The sequence below is a fragment of the Hyla sarda genome, chromosome 11 (assembly GCF_029499605.1).
Source record: "Hyla sarda isolate aHylSar1 chromosome 11, aHylSar1.hap1, whole genome shotgun sequence".
Classification (NCBI taxonomy): Eukaryota; Metazoa; Chordata; class Amphibia; order Anura; family Hylidae; genus Hyla; species Hyla sarda.
The window spans coordinates 12,525,986-12,543,439 of record NC_079199.1 but is presented as its reverse complement, the minus strand read 5'-3'; the positions used below and the strand labels follow the sequence as shown (position 1 = coordinate 12,543,439).

The window sequence follows — 17,454 nt, the reverse complement described above, 5'->3', positions numbered from 1 at the left end:
AGGAGAGCTGGGTAGTAGCCTTTGGCTGTCTAGGCATGCTTGGAATTGTAGTTTTGCAACAGCTGGAGGCACGCCGGTTGGGAAACTCTGTTCTAGATATTGCCCTTTTGAGCTTATGTAACTAAACCTATGATGTTTGATACTGACTGCTAAGCTGATGTATCTAAACCATGTGTGATACTTTCTGCATATGGGGGAGATTTATCAAAACCTGTGTAGAGGAAGAGTGGGGCAGTTGCCCATAGCAACCAATCAGATTTCTGCTTTCATTTTTAAAATGAAAGAAGCAATCTGATTGGTTGCTATGGGCAACTGCACAGGTTTGGATAAATCTCTCCCTATATGTCTGATACAGACATTTATCTATACACAACACGAGTGATACCCTCTGCCGATGTGATCCACTGTATCTAATACTATGACGAGTGAGATTGACCGCTGAGCTGGTGTATCTAAGCCTATGTCATATAGATACTAAGCAATGTATCTAAGATTGTCATACGTGGTACTGTTTTCCGAGCCAATGTATCTTCACTTATCATGTGTGATAATGTCTTTTAATGTATCTAATCCTATCATGTGTTGCACTGTAGCCTGAGCCACGGTATCTCAGCCGATCATGTGCGATACTTTCTTTTTGAGCCAGTGTATGTAATTCTGTCATGTACAATACTGACTATTCAGCTGCTTTATCTATGTGCATTGTGGGTGATACTGTCTGATGAGCCCCAGTATCTAAGCTAGTAATGTGTGGTACTGTCTATTGATCTGTATCTATGCACACCTGCTGAGCTCAGCAGACAGTATCCCACATCAGAGGCTTAGATACAAAGCTCAGCAGACAGTATTCCACATCAGATGCTTAGATATATAGCTCAACACACAGTATCCCATATCAGAGGCTTAGATATATAGCTCAGCAGACAATATCCCATATCAGAGGCTTAGATACATAGCTCAGCAGGAATCAACGATTCATTCAATGTACATATGAGAACTTGCAGATTTACAACTAGCCCCTAGATGGCAGTACAGTGCATAGGAAAACACACAAATAGCCTCAGATCAGCTCACAGAGCAAAAATGTGATCAGATGTTTCTGTATAAGCCAACACTGATCATGACGAATATAAATGTTATATAATACTGCCTCCTATGTACAAAATCTAAATACTATAATACTGCCTCCTATATACAAGAATATAACTACTATGATACTGCTCCTATATACAAGAATATAACTACTATAATACTGCTCCTATATACAAGAATATCACTACTATAATACTGCTCCTATATACAAGAATATATCTACTATAATACTGCTCTTATATACAAGAATATAACTCCTATAATACTGCTCCTATATACAAGAATATAACTACTATAATACTGCTCCTATATACAAGAATATAACTACTATAATACTGCTCCTATATACAAGAATATAACTACTATAATACTGCTCCTATATACAAGAATATAACTACTATAATGCTGCCCCTATATACAAGAATATAACTACTATAATACTGCCCCTATATACAAGAATATAACTACTATAATACTGTTCCTATATACAAGAATATAACTACTATAATACTGCTCCTATATACAAGAATATAACTACTATAATACTGCCTCCTATGTACAGGAATATAACTACTATAATACTGCTCCTATATACAAGAATATAACTACTATAATACTGCTCCTATATACAAGAATATAACTACTATAATACTGCCTCCTATGTACAGGAATATAACTACTATAATACTGCTCCTATATACAAGAATATAACTACTATAATACTGCTCCTATATACAATAATATAAATACTATAATACTGCTCCTATATACAAGAATATAACAACTATAATACTGCCTCCTATATACAAGAATATAACAACTATAATACTGCCCCTATATACAAGAATATAACAACTATAATACTGCCCCTATATACAAGAATATAACTACTATAATACTGCTCCTATATACAAGAATATAACTACTATAATATTGCTCCTATATACAAGAATATAACTACTATAATACTGCTCCTCTATACAAGAATATAACTACTATAATACTGCCTCCTATATACAAGAATATAACTACTATAATACTGCTCCTATATACAAGAATATAACTACTGGGGGTTTTTAGAACTGAAGATGGAGTTTTGTATTCTTTTTGCACTTCCCATTATTTGTTCTTGCTCAGGCCCGGTTCACATTATGATTTGCGCCTTTGTGGCACAGATACGATTTTTGAAGCTGAAATCGGTTGCAATTGTATCCGTGCGCAGACGCCATTCATTTCTGACGGCGCACATCAGCTTGAGCAGTGGCCTCAAACTGTGGCCCTCCAGCTGTTGCCAAACTTTAACTCCCAGCATGCCCGGACAGCCAACGGCTGTCCGGGCATGCTGGGAGTTAAAGTTTGGCAACAGCTGGAGGGCCACATTTCGAGACCACTGAGCTAGTGGTTCATTTTTTTTTTGTAGCATATCAGACATTTGACTGTGACTTAAAATCGTGGTGTGAACGTGGCCTTACAATGACTGAAATCACGGAACAACAGATTCCATGTAGCTCATGGAGACGTCTGACTTTAGGCCGGTGACATTATTCGTGTGATGTATTTCCAGTCACTCTCTGACTACTCGGGACCTCAGGTATATTTCACCTTTTAGGGTACGTTCACACATACAGGATTCTGCGCAGATTTGACGCGCAGGATTTGTAACTGCAGATTAGAAGCTGCGCTCAGTCATTTAGTTTACATTGAAATCTGCAGCACAAAATCCTACGCAGAAAATCTGCGTACATGTGAACGTTCCCTTAGCCCAGATTCTTTGTGTAATTTGCTCCATACAGAGCGGCGTCCGGCCTGCGCTTCGCAGGAATAGTTGAGTCAGCCGCCGGCTCAGCGTGGATTGTGCATTCTGCAGCACGCTTCGGATTCGATGTGGGAGGAAACTCGAAAAGTACAAGAGTGCCGAGAAATCCGGAGAACTACATGTTCACCAACTAAAAATAAACTTTCTTTTTGGATTGGCTGGTAACCATGGAAACAGGACATTTTCAGGTTGAAGGTAGCTGGAAAGCGCAGCTCCTCGCTGGATGGGAGGATGCGGGTTTATATAGAGCGGCAGCGGCCGGCCATTCTCATCCGAGGACAGTTCATGCCTAATAATACCGCCGGGCAGCAATCATGGCACAATGTAACCACCGGGGCGTGACTGCCGCCTTAAAGGGCAACTCCACTCACTGCTAACAATGACAACTGCTGACATTACCTGCCTAGAAACAAGTCAGACACGGACTCCCGTATTCTGATTATCTATAACATCACACCTCGGGGTGGAGCACAGGTTTAACATACAGAACCCTTTACCCTGGAAATACAGAAACATTCACCTGTCATTGGTGTCTCCTGCATGAGCTGCAAAAGAGAATGGGGGAAGGGAAAAGTCAGTGAACTACTATAATACTGCTCCTATGTACACAAATATAACTACTATAATACTGCTCCTATATACAAGAATATAACTACTATAATACTGCTCCTATGTACACAAATATAACTACTATAATACTGCTCCTATATACAAGAATATAACTACTATAATACTGCCCCTATATACAAGAATATAACTACTATAATACTGCTCCTATATACAAGAATATAACTACTATAATACTTCTTCTATATACAAGGATATAACTACTATAATACTGCTCCTATATACAAGAATATAACTACTATAATACTGCTCCTATATACAATATAACTACTATAATACCGCCCCCTATATACAATAATATAACTACTATAAATACTGCTCCTATATACAAGACTATAACTACTATAATACTGCCTCCTATATACAAGAATATAACTACTATAATACTGCTCCTATGTACAAGAATATTACTACTATAATACTGCTCCTATATACAAGAATATAACTACTATAATACTGCTCCTATATACAAGAATATAACTACTATAATACTGCTCCTATATACAAGAATATAACTACTATAATACTGCTCCTATATACAAGAATATTACTACTATAATACTGCTCCTATATACAAGAATATAACTACTATAATACTGCTCCTATATACAAGAATATAACTACTATAATACTGCTCCTATATACAAGAATATAACTACTATAATACTGCTTCTATATACAAGAATATAACTACTATAATACTGCTCCTATATACAAGAATATAACTACTATAATACTGCTCCTATATAGAAGAAGATAACTACTATAATACTGCTCCTATATACAAGAATATAACTACTATATTACTGCTCCTATATACAAGACTATAACTACTATAATACTTTTCCTATATACAAGGATATAACTACTATAATACTGCTCCTATGTACAAGAATATAACTACTATAATACTGCTCCTATATACAAGAAGATAACTACTATAATACTGCTCCTATATACAAGACTATAACTACTATAATACTGCTCCTATATACAAGAATATAACTACTATAATACTGCTCCTATATACAAGAATATAACTACTATAATACTGCTCCTATATACAAGAATATAACTACTATAATACTGCTCCTATATACAAGAATATAACTACTAAAATACTGCTCCTATATACAAGAATATAACTACTATAATACTGCTCCTATATACAAGAATATAACTACTATAATACTGCTCCTATATACAAGAATATAACTACTATAATACTGCTCCTATATACAAGAATATAACTACTATAATACTGCTCCTATATACAAGAATATAACTACTATAATACTGCTCCTATATACAAGAATATAACTACTATAATACTGCTCCTATATACAAGAATATAACTACTATAATACTGCTCCTATATACAAGAATATAACTACTATAATACTGCTCCTATATACAAGAATATAACTACTATAATACTGCTCCTATATACAAGAATATAACTACTATAATACTGCTCCTATATACAAGAATATAACTACTATATTACTGCTCCTATATACAAGACTATAACTACTATAATACTTTTCCTATATACAAGGATATAACTACTATAATACTGCTCCTATGTACAAGAATATAACTACTATAATACTGCTCCTATATACAAGAAGATAACTACTATAATACTGCTCCTATATACAAGACTATAACTACTATAATACTGCTCCTATATACAAGAATATAACTACTATAATACTGCTCCTATATACAAGAATATAACTACTATAATACTGCTCCTATATACAAGAATATAACTACTAAAATACTGCTCCTATATACAAGAATATAACTACTATAATACTGCTCCTATATACAAGAATATAACTACTATAATACTGTCTCCTATATACAAGAATATAACTACTATAATACTGCTCCTATATACAAGAATATAACTACTATAATACTGCTCCTATATACAAGAATATAACTACTATAATACTGCTCCTATATACAAGAATATAACTACTATAATACTTTTCCTATATACAAGAATATAACTACTATAATACTGCTCCTATATACAAGGATATACCTACTATAATACTACCTCCTATATACAAGAATATAACTACTATAATACTACCTCCTATATACAAGAATATAACTACTATAATACTGCTCCTATATACAAGAATACAACTACTATAATACTGCTCCTATATACAAGAATATAACTACTATAATACTGCCCCCTATATACAAGAATATAACTACTATAATACTGCTCCTATATACAAGAATATAACTACTATAATACTGCTCCTATATACAACAATATAACTACTATAATACCGCCCCCTATATACAAGAATATAACTACTATAATACTGCTCCTATATACAAGAATATAACTACTATAATACTGCTCCTATATACAAGAATATAACTACTATAATACTGCTCCTATATACAACAATATAACTACTATAATACCGCCCCCTATATACAAGAATATAACTACTATAAATACTGCTCCTATATACAAGGATATAACTACTATAAAGGAGGTTTCACACAGCTTTTTTGCTAGTTTTTGTTATAGCTAAAGTGGATTAAAAATAAATAGGAAATATAACTGTAGGATTTGTATTTTTTTTTATCACTATGGAAACGACCTGCCCACTAATGGATCGGCTGGTACGGGTATGTGTTCACTATTACACTAGGCGGTAGGAGTTAACTCTCTCTTCTTCAGATAACTGATCTTTACACTGTGGCCTTTTATGAAACTACAACTCTCAGCGTGTCTCACATTCCCTTCTTTCAGGGAATACTGCTGGTTAAATTGGTTTTCAGGCATTATAAAAACATAGCAGTTTCTTCCAAAAAAAACAGCACCTCCCTTGTACTTAGGTTGCGTGCGGTATTACAACTTGGCCCCATTCACTTCAATGGAACTGAGCTGCAGAACCACACACAACCTGAGGGCAACAGGCGCTGTTTCTCAATGAACGCAGGTAGGTTATTTTTTATATCCTGGATAAACCCTTTAACCTTTTATTGTCCTGAAAGGTGTTGTGTAGTATAACTACTACTCCCAATCTGTTTGGAGCTGGAGAGAAAAAACACTCATTGCAACCCAAAAGTCTAGAGCAGTGGTCTCCAAACTGTGGACCTCCAGCTGTTGCAAAACTACAACTACCAGCATGCCCAGACATTATCTTTTATATCAGTGTTTCCCACTCAGGGTACCTCCAGCTGTTGCAAAACTACAACTCCCAGCATGCCCAGACATTATCTTTTATATCAGTGTTTCCCAACCAGGGTGCATCCAGCTGTTGCAAATCTACAACTACCAGCATGCCCAGACATTATCTTTCATATCAGTGTTTCCCACTCAGGGTACCTCCAGCTGTTGCAAAACTACAACTCCCAGCATGCCTGGACATTATATTTTATATCTGTGTTTCCCAACCAGGGTGCCTCCAGCTGTTGCAAAACTACAACTACCAGCATGCCTGGACATTATCTTTTATATCAGTGTTTCCCAACCAGGGTGCCTCCAGCTGTTGCAAAACTACAACTACCAGCATGCCCGGACAATAACTTTTATATCAGTGTTTCCTACTCAGGGTGCCTCCAGCTGTTGCAAAACTGCAACTCCCAGCATGCCCGGACAGCCTTCGGCTGTCCGGGCATGCTGAGAGTTGTAGTTTTGCAACAGCTGGAGGCACTCCGGTTGGGAAACACAGATTTATATAGTTAACGGAAAGGCCTTTTTTTTTTGTTTTTCTTTGGTTGATTTTTATACGTACTGGCCCTTTAAGATCGGTTATCGAAGAGTTAATGTGAAGCATCGCCTCAGTCGCTGTGGAATCGAATTTGATTTCATCACATGGCGCCCAGGAGACGTCTCCTCAGGGGGGGATGAGGTAGCGCCATGCGCAGGCGGCAAAGGAGATTAATGTCCCATGCAGGGCAGCATTGCAGCGGGGACCTGGGGCTGATGCAATGATTGGCTCAGTGAACCCCAGCTGCAATGTCTGCACCTCCCTGCGGGAGACGCTCTGCAGCCGCTGGAATCATTGTCTGCGCTCACGTGACTCCTGCGGATGATGAGTGTTTCCCCCGCTCTGCGGTGATATTTAGGGACAATCACATGGCGAGGAAAATGTTCTGTTCCAAATCTGGAATTAAAGGAACACTCCGGGTAAAACTGGTACACACTGCTCTGCCTCGTACAGAAGATAAAGTCCCTGTCAGGCGATGGCGTACACTGGGGGCCCCATAACAAGTACCAAAACGGGCCTCCTATTATGGCGTCTTGTTGCCACCCATAAGGGTCTTGTGTATAATTCCCTTTGTCTACCATAACCCATTGGTCAATACCCCCTCTTCATTGTCCAGGATTAGAAAAACAGAGCTGATTTGTTCCAAAAACAGCACCACCCCTGTCCTCAGGCTGTGTGTGGTATTGCAGCTCAGTTCCATTGAAGTAAATAAACCCAAGATGTAATACCACACACAGCCTGTGGACAGGGGTGGTGCAGTTTTTTTGGAAAATAGCTGTTTTCTATTCCTAGATAATTGCTGACAATGCAGTTCCCTGGAGAGAATAGTGGAATGAGACCAACCAGGATGGGGCCCCCCCTCTCTCTCTCCAAGGGCCCCATGGTCTGCCTCTAAGGATGGACGCCCAAGCTGTCCGCCTCCACCCCCTCAGTCGTCACTTTACAGGGTTTATCCGGTCTGAGGAGCTCCTATTCAGTCTGCAGCCTTTTTATATTTTACCATTGTATTTCTTGTCCTTTTCACCACCTCTGCTTGCTGTGAGTGAACAGAAGCAATCACAATTTGCAAAGTTATTTTGGCAATTCTTAGCAAGGGTCACCCTGGCTTTTGGGGGTCTTAGGTGCAAATCTAAGGGTTGTGTTCACACCAGAGGTTTGCTTTTATGCAGATATTAACATGGGATTCTGACAGTATTCTGTTGCTTCCATAAATTAGACCTGTGTTCCCTAACCTGAGGCTCTCCAGCTGTTGCAGAACTACAACTCTCAGCATGCCCCAACAGCTTTCAGGTGCAACAGAAATTTTGACTTTGACTTTTTCTATACGCTAGACAAGTGTTCCCCAGCCTGTGATACCCCAGCTTTTGCAAAGACTACAACCCCCATTATGCCCTGACAGCCGAAGGCTGTCAGGGCATAATGGGAGTTGTAGTTTAAACAACAGCTGCAAGAAATATTGCACAGGGAATATATACAATTAAAGGGGTACTCTGGAGGAAAACTTTTTTCATTTTTTTTAAATCAACTGGTGCCAGAAAGTTAAACAGATTTGTAAATGACTTCTATTAAAAAAAAATCTTAATCATTCCAGTACTTATTAGCTGCTGAATACTACAGAGGAAATTCTTTTCTTTTTGGAACACAGAGCTCTCTGCTGACATCACGAGCACAGTGCTCTCTGCTGACATCTCTGTCCATTTTAGGAACTGTCCAGAGCAGCATATGTTTGCTCTGGGGATTTTCTCCTACTCTGGATAGTTCTTAAAATGGCCAGAGATGTCAGCAGAGAGCTCTGTGTTCCAAAAAGAAAATAATTTGCTCTGTAGTATTTAGCAGCTAATAAGCACTGGAAGGATTAAGATTTTTTTTTTTTTAATAGAAGTAATTTACCAATCTGTTTAACTTTCTGGCACCAGTTCATTTAAAAAAATAGTAATAATATATAAAAATAAAAAAAAGTTTTCCACCGGAGTACCCCTTTAAATGGGCATTGTCAGCATCAAAAATGTTTATATATTGTACATCTTGGCAAAACATTAACAATAATATACTTTAGAAAAAAAAAATTCTCCTTTTTATAGAAATCATGGATTATAGAAAAGACCACTAGAGGTCCCCATATCATCCAGAACATAATCCTGCCCGGCTGCAGCATCATCTTTGTCCCAACTGAAGCACAGGCAGGGACAAAGTCCAGGAAGTGCGGGTGGGACTAGCTTTCCTCAATGCTCACAGACTGCAGCATGAAAACAGAAAGGAGGGGGTTACAGAGCAGCCTGAAGTGACTGTATGAAGTGACCCAACACAGTACAGCAGACTCAGGGAGGAAGTGAATGCATGGTGAGTCGGAGGGGGGGGGGGGGTTGCTCAGTGCTTGCCTCGGCCACACCCATTCCTGAGTGAGCAGTTTATGTCAGAATGAGTGAGCAGCAGAACAGAGGTATTTGTGAGCCAAATACAGAAGATAGACTCATACAAATAACATGTAAAGCATCTGCGTGACCTAGTGAGTAACATAGAATAGCATAGTAACATTATTATTTTGATGGGTGCTTTAACTCTTTCTTTACCCCCTAGACCACCATGAATTTTGAAATGTTACTATTCCTAATATCTATTAATTGTGTCCTGCCCTCCCCAGTGTATCCTTATAGGAGTATGTAGACGTGAATTGGGATCATGATAAGGACAGCATTGCATGGGGACTGTACACGACGGACTGTACTGGGTCGTGTCTTCGTGCTGTGCCGCCATTGTGAGCGGAGGTTCACTCTGGGTCATTGTGCTGCGGTAGAAAAGCTGAAGAACAAATGATGGAAACTAAATGGAAGATTCTGTTCTCTGCTGGATGAGTCATTAGAAGAAGGAAGTTCTCTATATTCTGGGGGGGGGTCCAGGATGAGGGTCGCCCACTTTTATATCCTCCATGACAGTGTTTCCCAACCAGGGTGCCTCCAGCTGTTGCAAAACTACAATTCTCAGCATGCCCGGACAGTCGTTGGCTGTCCGGGCATGCTGGGAGTTGTAGTTTTGCAACAGCTGGAGGTACCCTGGTTGGGAAACACTGTGGTATAACCTACAACTTATGCAAAACCACAACTCCCAGCATGCTAAGAGTTGTAGTTTTGCAACAGCTGGAGGCACACTGGTTGGGAAACACTGTGGTATAACCTAGAACTCCCAGTATGGCCGGACAGTCGTTGGCAGTCCGGGCATGCTAGGAGTTGTAGTTTTGCAACAGCTGGAGGCACCCTGGTTGGGAAACACTGTGGTATAACCTACAACTTATGCAAAACTACAACTCCCAGCATGCTAGGAGTTGTAGTTTTGCAACAGCTGGAGGCACACTGGTTGGGAAACACTGTGGTATAACCTACAACTTATGCAAAACTACAACTCCCAGCATGGCCGGACAGCCGTTGGCCGTCCGGGCATGCTAGGAGTTGTAGTTTTGCAACAGCTGGAGGCACCCTGGTTGGGAAACACTGTGGTATAACCTACAACTAATGCAAAACTACAACTCCCTGGTTGGGAAACACTGTGGTATAACCTACAACTTGTGCAAAACTACAACTCCCAGCATGCCCGGACAGCCGTTGGCTGTCCGGGCATGCTAGGAGTTGTAGTTTTGCAACAGCTGGAGGCACCCTGGTTGGGAAACACTACTCTATGGATATGGCTATTATGACACATTGTAGCCAATTGTATTGCCTGGTGCCTGTCAGGTGTCAGATTATGCAGAAGTTCCATTCCCTGCAGCACTGATACATTGTAACAAACACTTCCTGCTTATCATAGGATGCACCATTGGCTTTCAGTCGCTTGTAGTTTACAGCGTTGTCCTTGTTATAGTGATAATCATTAGATACAGTAGAGGCTGCAGTGTAAAGCACAGTGAAAAGATAAAGCAGCATTCTAGGCATCTGATGAGACAAAAAATAGATTTAAAGGGGTGCTCCGGTGGAAATCTTTTTTTTTTTTTTTTTTTTTTTAATCAACTGGTGCCAGAAAGTTAAACAGATTTGTAAATTACTTCTATTAAAAAATCTTAATCCTTCCAGCAAACGGCTGTCCAGGCATGCTGGGAGTTGTAGTTTTGCAACATCTGGAGGTCCGCAGGTTGAAGACCACTGGTTACATCAGCAATCTAAACCTCAGATGATACAACAAATGGATTTAAAGGGGTACTCCACTGGAAAACCTGTCTGCTGACACATCTGTTCATGTCAGGAACTGTCCAGAGCAGGAGAGGTTTGCTATGGGGATTTGCTCCTGCTCTGGACAGATCCTGACATGAACAGAGGTGTCAGTAGAGAGCACTGTGGTCAGGCAGAAAGGACATTCAAAAAAGAAAATAACTTCCTGTGGAGCATACAGCAGCTGATAAGTACTAGAAGGATTAAGATTTGTTTTAATATAAGTAATTTACAAATCTGTTTAACGTTCTGTCATCAATTGATTAAAAAAAAAAGTTTTCCAGTGAAGTACCCCTTTAAAACTCCAATAGACAATGCAACTAAACTGGAGTCACTGGGGGAGATTTATCAAAATCTGTGCAGAGGAAGAGCAGTGCAGTTGCCCATGGCAACCAATCAGATACCTTCTTTCTTTTTAAAGAAACCTGTGAAAAATAAAAGAAGCAATCTGATTGGTTGCTATGGGCAACTGCACTGCTCTTCCTTTACACGGTTTTGATAAATCTCCCCCAGTGAATATAGTTGGGCTCTAATGGAGCAATGCTGCGGTGTAAAGCATAGAGAATGGATACAGGAGCCTGGATGAGGCAAGAGACAGATTTCAGGGGGGGGGGGTGTAATTAGTGGGGGAGGGGGTGTAATTAAGGGGGGGATGGAGGGTGGGGTGTAATTAAGGGGGGGAGGGAGGGGGTGTAATTAGAGGGGGGAGGGAGGGGAGGGGGTGTAATTAGAGGGGGGAGGGAGGGGGAGGGGTGTAATTAAGGGGGGAGGGGTGTAATTAGGGGGGAGGGAGGGGGTGCAATTAAGAGGGAAGAGGGAGGGAGTGTAATTAAGGGGGGAGGTGCAGGATTTGTTCATTTTATTGATGGGGATTTGGATTTGTTTCTATTTGGTGCAGATGGAAAGTGAGGGTTTTATTTTATTAAGGGGGTTTATTAAAGGGGGTTCATTGGTTTTATTAAGGGGGTGTGCTGGGTTTTATTTTATTAAGGGGGTGTGCTGGGTTTTATTTTATTAAGGGGGGTGTGCAGGGTTTTATTTTATTAAGGGGGGTAATGGGTTTTATTAGGGGGTGTGCTGGGTTTTATTTTATTAAGGGGGTGTGCTGGGTTTTATTTTATTAAGGGGGGTGTGCAGGGTTTTATTTTATTAAGGGGGGTAATGGGTTTTATTAGGGGGTGTGCTGGGTTTTATTTTCTTAAGAGGTGTGCAGGTGCCAAACAAAGGGTCCGCCCCGAGTGCCAAATGCTCTAGGTACGCCCCTGAAAGGAGCACATGATACATGGAACAGAGCTGCAGTGTAAAGCATGGGGGGTAGACAGCTGTAGCTTTGCACATCTTTTGAGACAGGAAGTAGATTTCAGACTACATTATATGTGTGTGTGTATATATATATATATATATATATATATATATATATATATATATATATATATAGATACTGATATATCTGCTGTAATGCAGCATAAGATTACAGTATTTTGTTTTGCTTAGTTTTTAAGGTGGTACGAGACACGCGAGTTTCCTATTCAGCATTTCCACCTTAAGCGCATAACATTCATCGATCTCTATAACAACAGTCTGAAGGATTTTGAGTTTTGCGTCTTTCGCCGTCTCCGAGGAATTCTCCACAAATTAGGACATTGGGGGGCACAACTGTCTGCGACACAGATATCCAAAAAATAATCCGACAGGGAGTCGTCTAAATTGATTCGCACTTTAATTGCCTGTTATTTAATCTTGTGAGGAGACGGTAGGAAGCGCCGCTTGTTACCATGGCGACAGGGAGGTGCGATTTTTTTTTTTTTTTTTTTGCACAGACTATACGTGGTGATGGAGTCAACTTTTAGAATGATCCAAAACTGTGCACTTCCAAGATGTGACGTAATGGGGCAGAGAATGCCAGATGAGCGGAGCCCCTGGTGGCCCCATATAGCTCGAGCGAAAATTAGTAGTGGTGCGAGGTCAGGGTCAGCTAAGGGACATATAAGAACAATACAAAAATCTGGCGCTATTCATGAACCAGGAAGCTCAGGATGAAATTTAAAAAAATATAATATATTAGCGGTCTCCAAACTGGTCACATTAAGCTTTTGCAAAACTACAATTCCCAGCATGCCCGGACAGCCAACGGCTGTCCGGGCATGCTGGGAGTTGTAGTTGTGCAAAAGCTGAAGGTCCACATTTTGGAGACCACTGACAAATTATTACTATTTTAGTATTATTAGTGATTTTTTATATAATAATGTATTATTATTTATTATTATTTTATTATGTTATTTTTTATTATATTATATTTTAATTTAATCATATATTATTATTATGTATTTATTAATTAATTTATTCAGGAGTATTTATTATTCATAATAATACATAATGTAAATAATAATGAATAATTCTAAATAAATAATACATATATAATAATATAAATAATAATAATAATTTTATTATGTATTATGGATAATCATGATAATTAATATTAATATTAATAATGATGATGATGATAATTATTATCCTTGTTTATTTATTTATAAAGCTCACTTAGTTCTTTGGTACATATATAGAACAGAAATGCACAACTGCATTGTAGAATCTCTGACTGCTGTCAGTGAACGAGATCATTCTACTAGGGGAAGCACAAAAGGGATTAGGAGCCCCCACATAAATTAAAGGGGTACTCCGGTGGAAAACTTTTTTTTATATAAATTAACTGCCAGAAAGTTAAACAGATTTGTAAATTACTTCTATTAAAAAATCTTTACCCTTCCAGTACTTTTTAGCTGCCGAATACTACAGAAGAAATTATTTTCTTTTTGGAACACAGAGCTCTCTGCTGACATCATGACCACAGTGCTCTTTGCTGCCATCTCTGTCCATTTTAGGAACTGTCCACAGCAGCATATGTTTTCTATGGGGATTTTCTCCTACTCTGGAGAGTTCTTAAAATGGACAGAGATGTCAGCAGAGAGCACTGTGCTCGTGATGTCAGCAGAGAGCTCTGTGTTTCAAAAAGAAAAGAATTTCCTCTGTAGTATTCAGCAGCTAATAAGTACTGGGAGGATTACGATTTTTTTTAATAGAAGTAATTTACAAATCTGTTTAACTTTCTGGCATCAGTTGATTTAAAAAAAAAAGCAAAAAAAAAAAGAAAATAAAGTTTTCCACCGGAGTACCCCTTTAACTGGGGATTTCCAGCATAGCAGAGTTGTACATGCTTGTTCCTTTCAATGTTGGGCCTGTCAGTCTTCACTGCAGTTCTTTTATGCATGAACCTGGAAGCTCAGGATGAATAAAGCTAAAAGTCTTTTTTTTTAACAAAATTTGTATTTCAGGCTCTCAGCATTTTTAATATCTCTGCTTGCTGTAAGTGAATAAAAACATGTTTGTATACAAGAGAAAGCATCAGGGAAGTCTAAATTTTAAGAACTCGACATGGTAGGAGTATAGACAAGAAGAGATGATCCGGCTCTTTCAGGTAAAAACCTGTGACTAAGAGCGCATTGTTTGGCGCTTGAAACGCGTTACTTTTGTCTATGTTTCCTGTGGTTGGGTGCCAATAAAACTCAGTTTTTACCTGCAAAAAATCAGTCCGGGCTGGGTGAGCTGGAGCTCTTTCTATGTCTACGTACATAGTAGAAGTATAGTCTGAACTTAATGGATTTTATGTTTTCTTTTATATATATATATATATATATATATATATATATATATATATATATATACACCTTATCGCCAGTGCAACAATGTAACTATATAGTAACTGCCATTCTCCAATATTAAGCTATGTTTAGATGGTGGAATCTCTGTGCGGAATTCCGCCAGACAGTCTGTCAAAATTTAAAGCCCCTTTATGTTTAATGGAATTCCGCTGTCCCATTTACACAGCAGAATTTCCACGGCGGAATGTCTGCTGCAGAAATCCCACATTCCACAATGTTTAAAGGGGTACTCCGGTGGAAAACAATTTAAAAATTTTTTTTTTCAGATCAACTGGTTTCAGAAATGAAAACAGATTTGTAAATTATTTATATTTAAAAATCTTAAGCCTTCCATTACTTATCAGCTGCTGTACGCTCCACAGGAAGTTGTGTAGTTCATTCCAGTCTGAGCACAGTGCTCTCTGCTGACACCTCTGTCCATGTCAGGAACTGTCCAGAGCAGGATAGGTTTGCTATGGGGATTTGCTCCTACTCTGGACAGTTCCTGACATGGACAGAGGTGTCAGCAGAGAGCACTGTGGTTAGACTGGAAAGAACTCCAGAAAGAAATACAACTTCCTGTGGAGCATACAACAGCTGATAAGTACTGGAAGAATTAAGATTTTTTTAAAGAAGTCATTTACAAATCTGTTAAACTTTCTGGTACCAGTTGATATAAAAAAAATCTTTTCCACTGGAGTACCCCTTTAAAAACCTGAATTGCGGGCAAGATCCAATTGAACTCAACGTGGATTGAATTTCGGCAGAATTGTGTGTTTAGAGATCACAGAATTCTGCCAAAATTGCACCGTAATTGCTGAACAAAATCTGTGCGGTATTCCGCTGTGTGAATATACCCTACAAATAACTATGCAGAAGTACATCCTAAGGCCCAATTCACACAGTGGGGGAAAAAAAATTCTCGATTCTGCTCCACTGTGTACTTGGCGGAATTTCCGCGGTGGAAACATCTGCCGCGGAAATTCCAACCTCTGCAGAAAGAATTGACAATGCTTTTTGCAGAATCCGCTTGGAAATGCATTGCCATCTATGGAGACAAGTAAAAAAAAGTGACCGGAAAGCGGCGCCTCGTGCGTTACCCTGGATAAGGGGGGGGGGGGGGGGTACCACAGTCAATCTGATGAAGAGGTAGTTTCACCCTGAAACGTGTCATTGTTTTATTGCTGTACATCAAATAAAGTTGCTGCACTTTGCCAGCATACCACAGTCAATCTGATGAAGGGGTAGTTTCACCCCGAAACGCGTCATTGTTTTATTGCTGTACATCAAATAAAGTTGCTGCACTTTGCCACTTTATGACCTGAATGTGACTACTTCTTCTGGGATCCTGAGCGCCTGCTGCCAAGGTTGTTTTTTTCCTATATTCGTATCCATCTATGGAGACAGGGAATTTCCGAGCGGTCCTAGTGCCGGCAGTACATGAAAACTGTGGAACGTCTGCCAGGAAATTTTCCAGGCGGACATTCTACTGGGTGAACATTCCCTAATAAGTGTTCCCACCCACTGCTACCTGGAAGGTCAAGCTAAACAAAGCTATAAGTCAGTTCTTCCCAATCAGGGTGCCTCCAGCTGTTGCAAAACTACAACCTCCAGCATGCCCGGACAGCCGTTGGCTGTCCGGGCATGCTGGAAGTTGTAGTTTTGCAACAGCTGGAGGCACCCTGGTTGGGAAACACTGCTCTGTGGCTGTTCTTGCTCCAGGCTGTCAGTGATGATGCAGTGAGGGGATTGTAATGAGATCTACACGGGAAAGGCAAACACTGCGACACTGGATGACATCCACAGCCGGCATGCATCTGGGATGGGGAGGTGACGTCCTGACTGGTGGCCACAGAGCCTGTGACTTCCCCTATACACGTAAACAAAGCTCAACCATTGTATAGTGAAATTGTATGAATTTAACAGACTGTTCACTTCTTTCAAGATCTCTGCTTGCTGTCAGTGAATCCAAAGACTGGAAACCTGTACAGGCATATTTATTTTGCAGGGGAAGGTTGGCTTCAATTGTATCTGGTCAGATTAAGGCTGGGTATCCACTACTTTTTTTTTTTTTTCTCTTTGTTTGTTTTTTTTAGGCAAAAATACCCCCAAAATGCCCAAATTGCCTCAATTAAGCAAAAAAAAAAAGAAAAAGAAAAGAAGAAAAAAAAAGTTGCATCCAGATGTTAGTTGAAAGTCAAAAGGGAATTATGAAATGCCAAACCTGCTTGCCGCTTTTTGGCAGTTTTCTAAAATCGCAGCGTGTTCAG

At 39.3% G+C, this 17,454-nt stretch overlaps 1 protein-coding gene and 1 long non-coding RNA gene across 2 annotated transcripts in view; one reads left to right on the top strand and one right to left on the bottom strand.

Annotated features, from left to right (window-relative positions):
• ANKRD9 (ankyrin repeat domain 9) overlaps positions 1-17,454 on the bottom strand; it is a 111,781-nt gene that overhangs the window by 26,671 nt on the left and 67,656 nt on the right. The window contains exon 4 of the mRNA XM_056545388.1: positions 3,429-3,453. The gene's annotated coding sequence lies outside the window, so the exon portion shown is untranslated. The remainder of the gene's footprint in view (positions 1-3,428; positions 3,454-17,454) is intronic.
• LOC130295092 (uncharacterized) overlaps positions 1-17,454 on the top strand; it is a 68,452-nt gene that overhangs the window by 36,513 nt on the left and 14,485 nt on the right. The window contains exon 3 of the long non-coding RNA XR_008848696.1: positions 14,819-14,961. This is a non-coding gene — a long non-coding RNA (uncharacterized LOC130295092). The remainder of the gene's footprint in view (positions 1-14,818; positions 14,962-17,454) is intronic.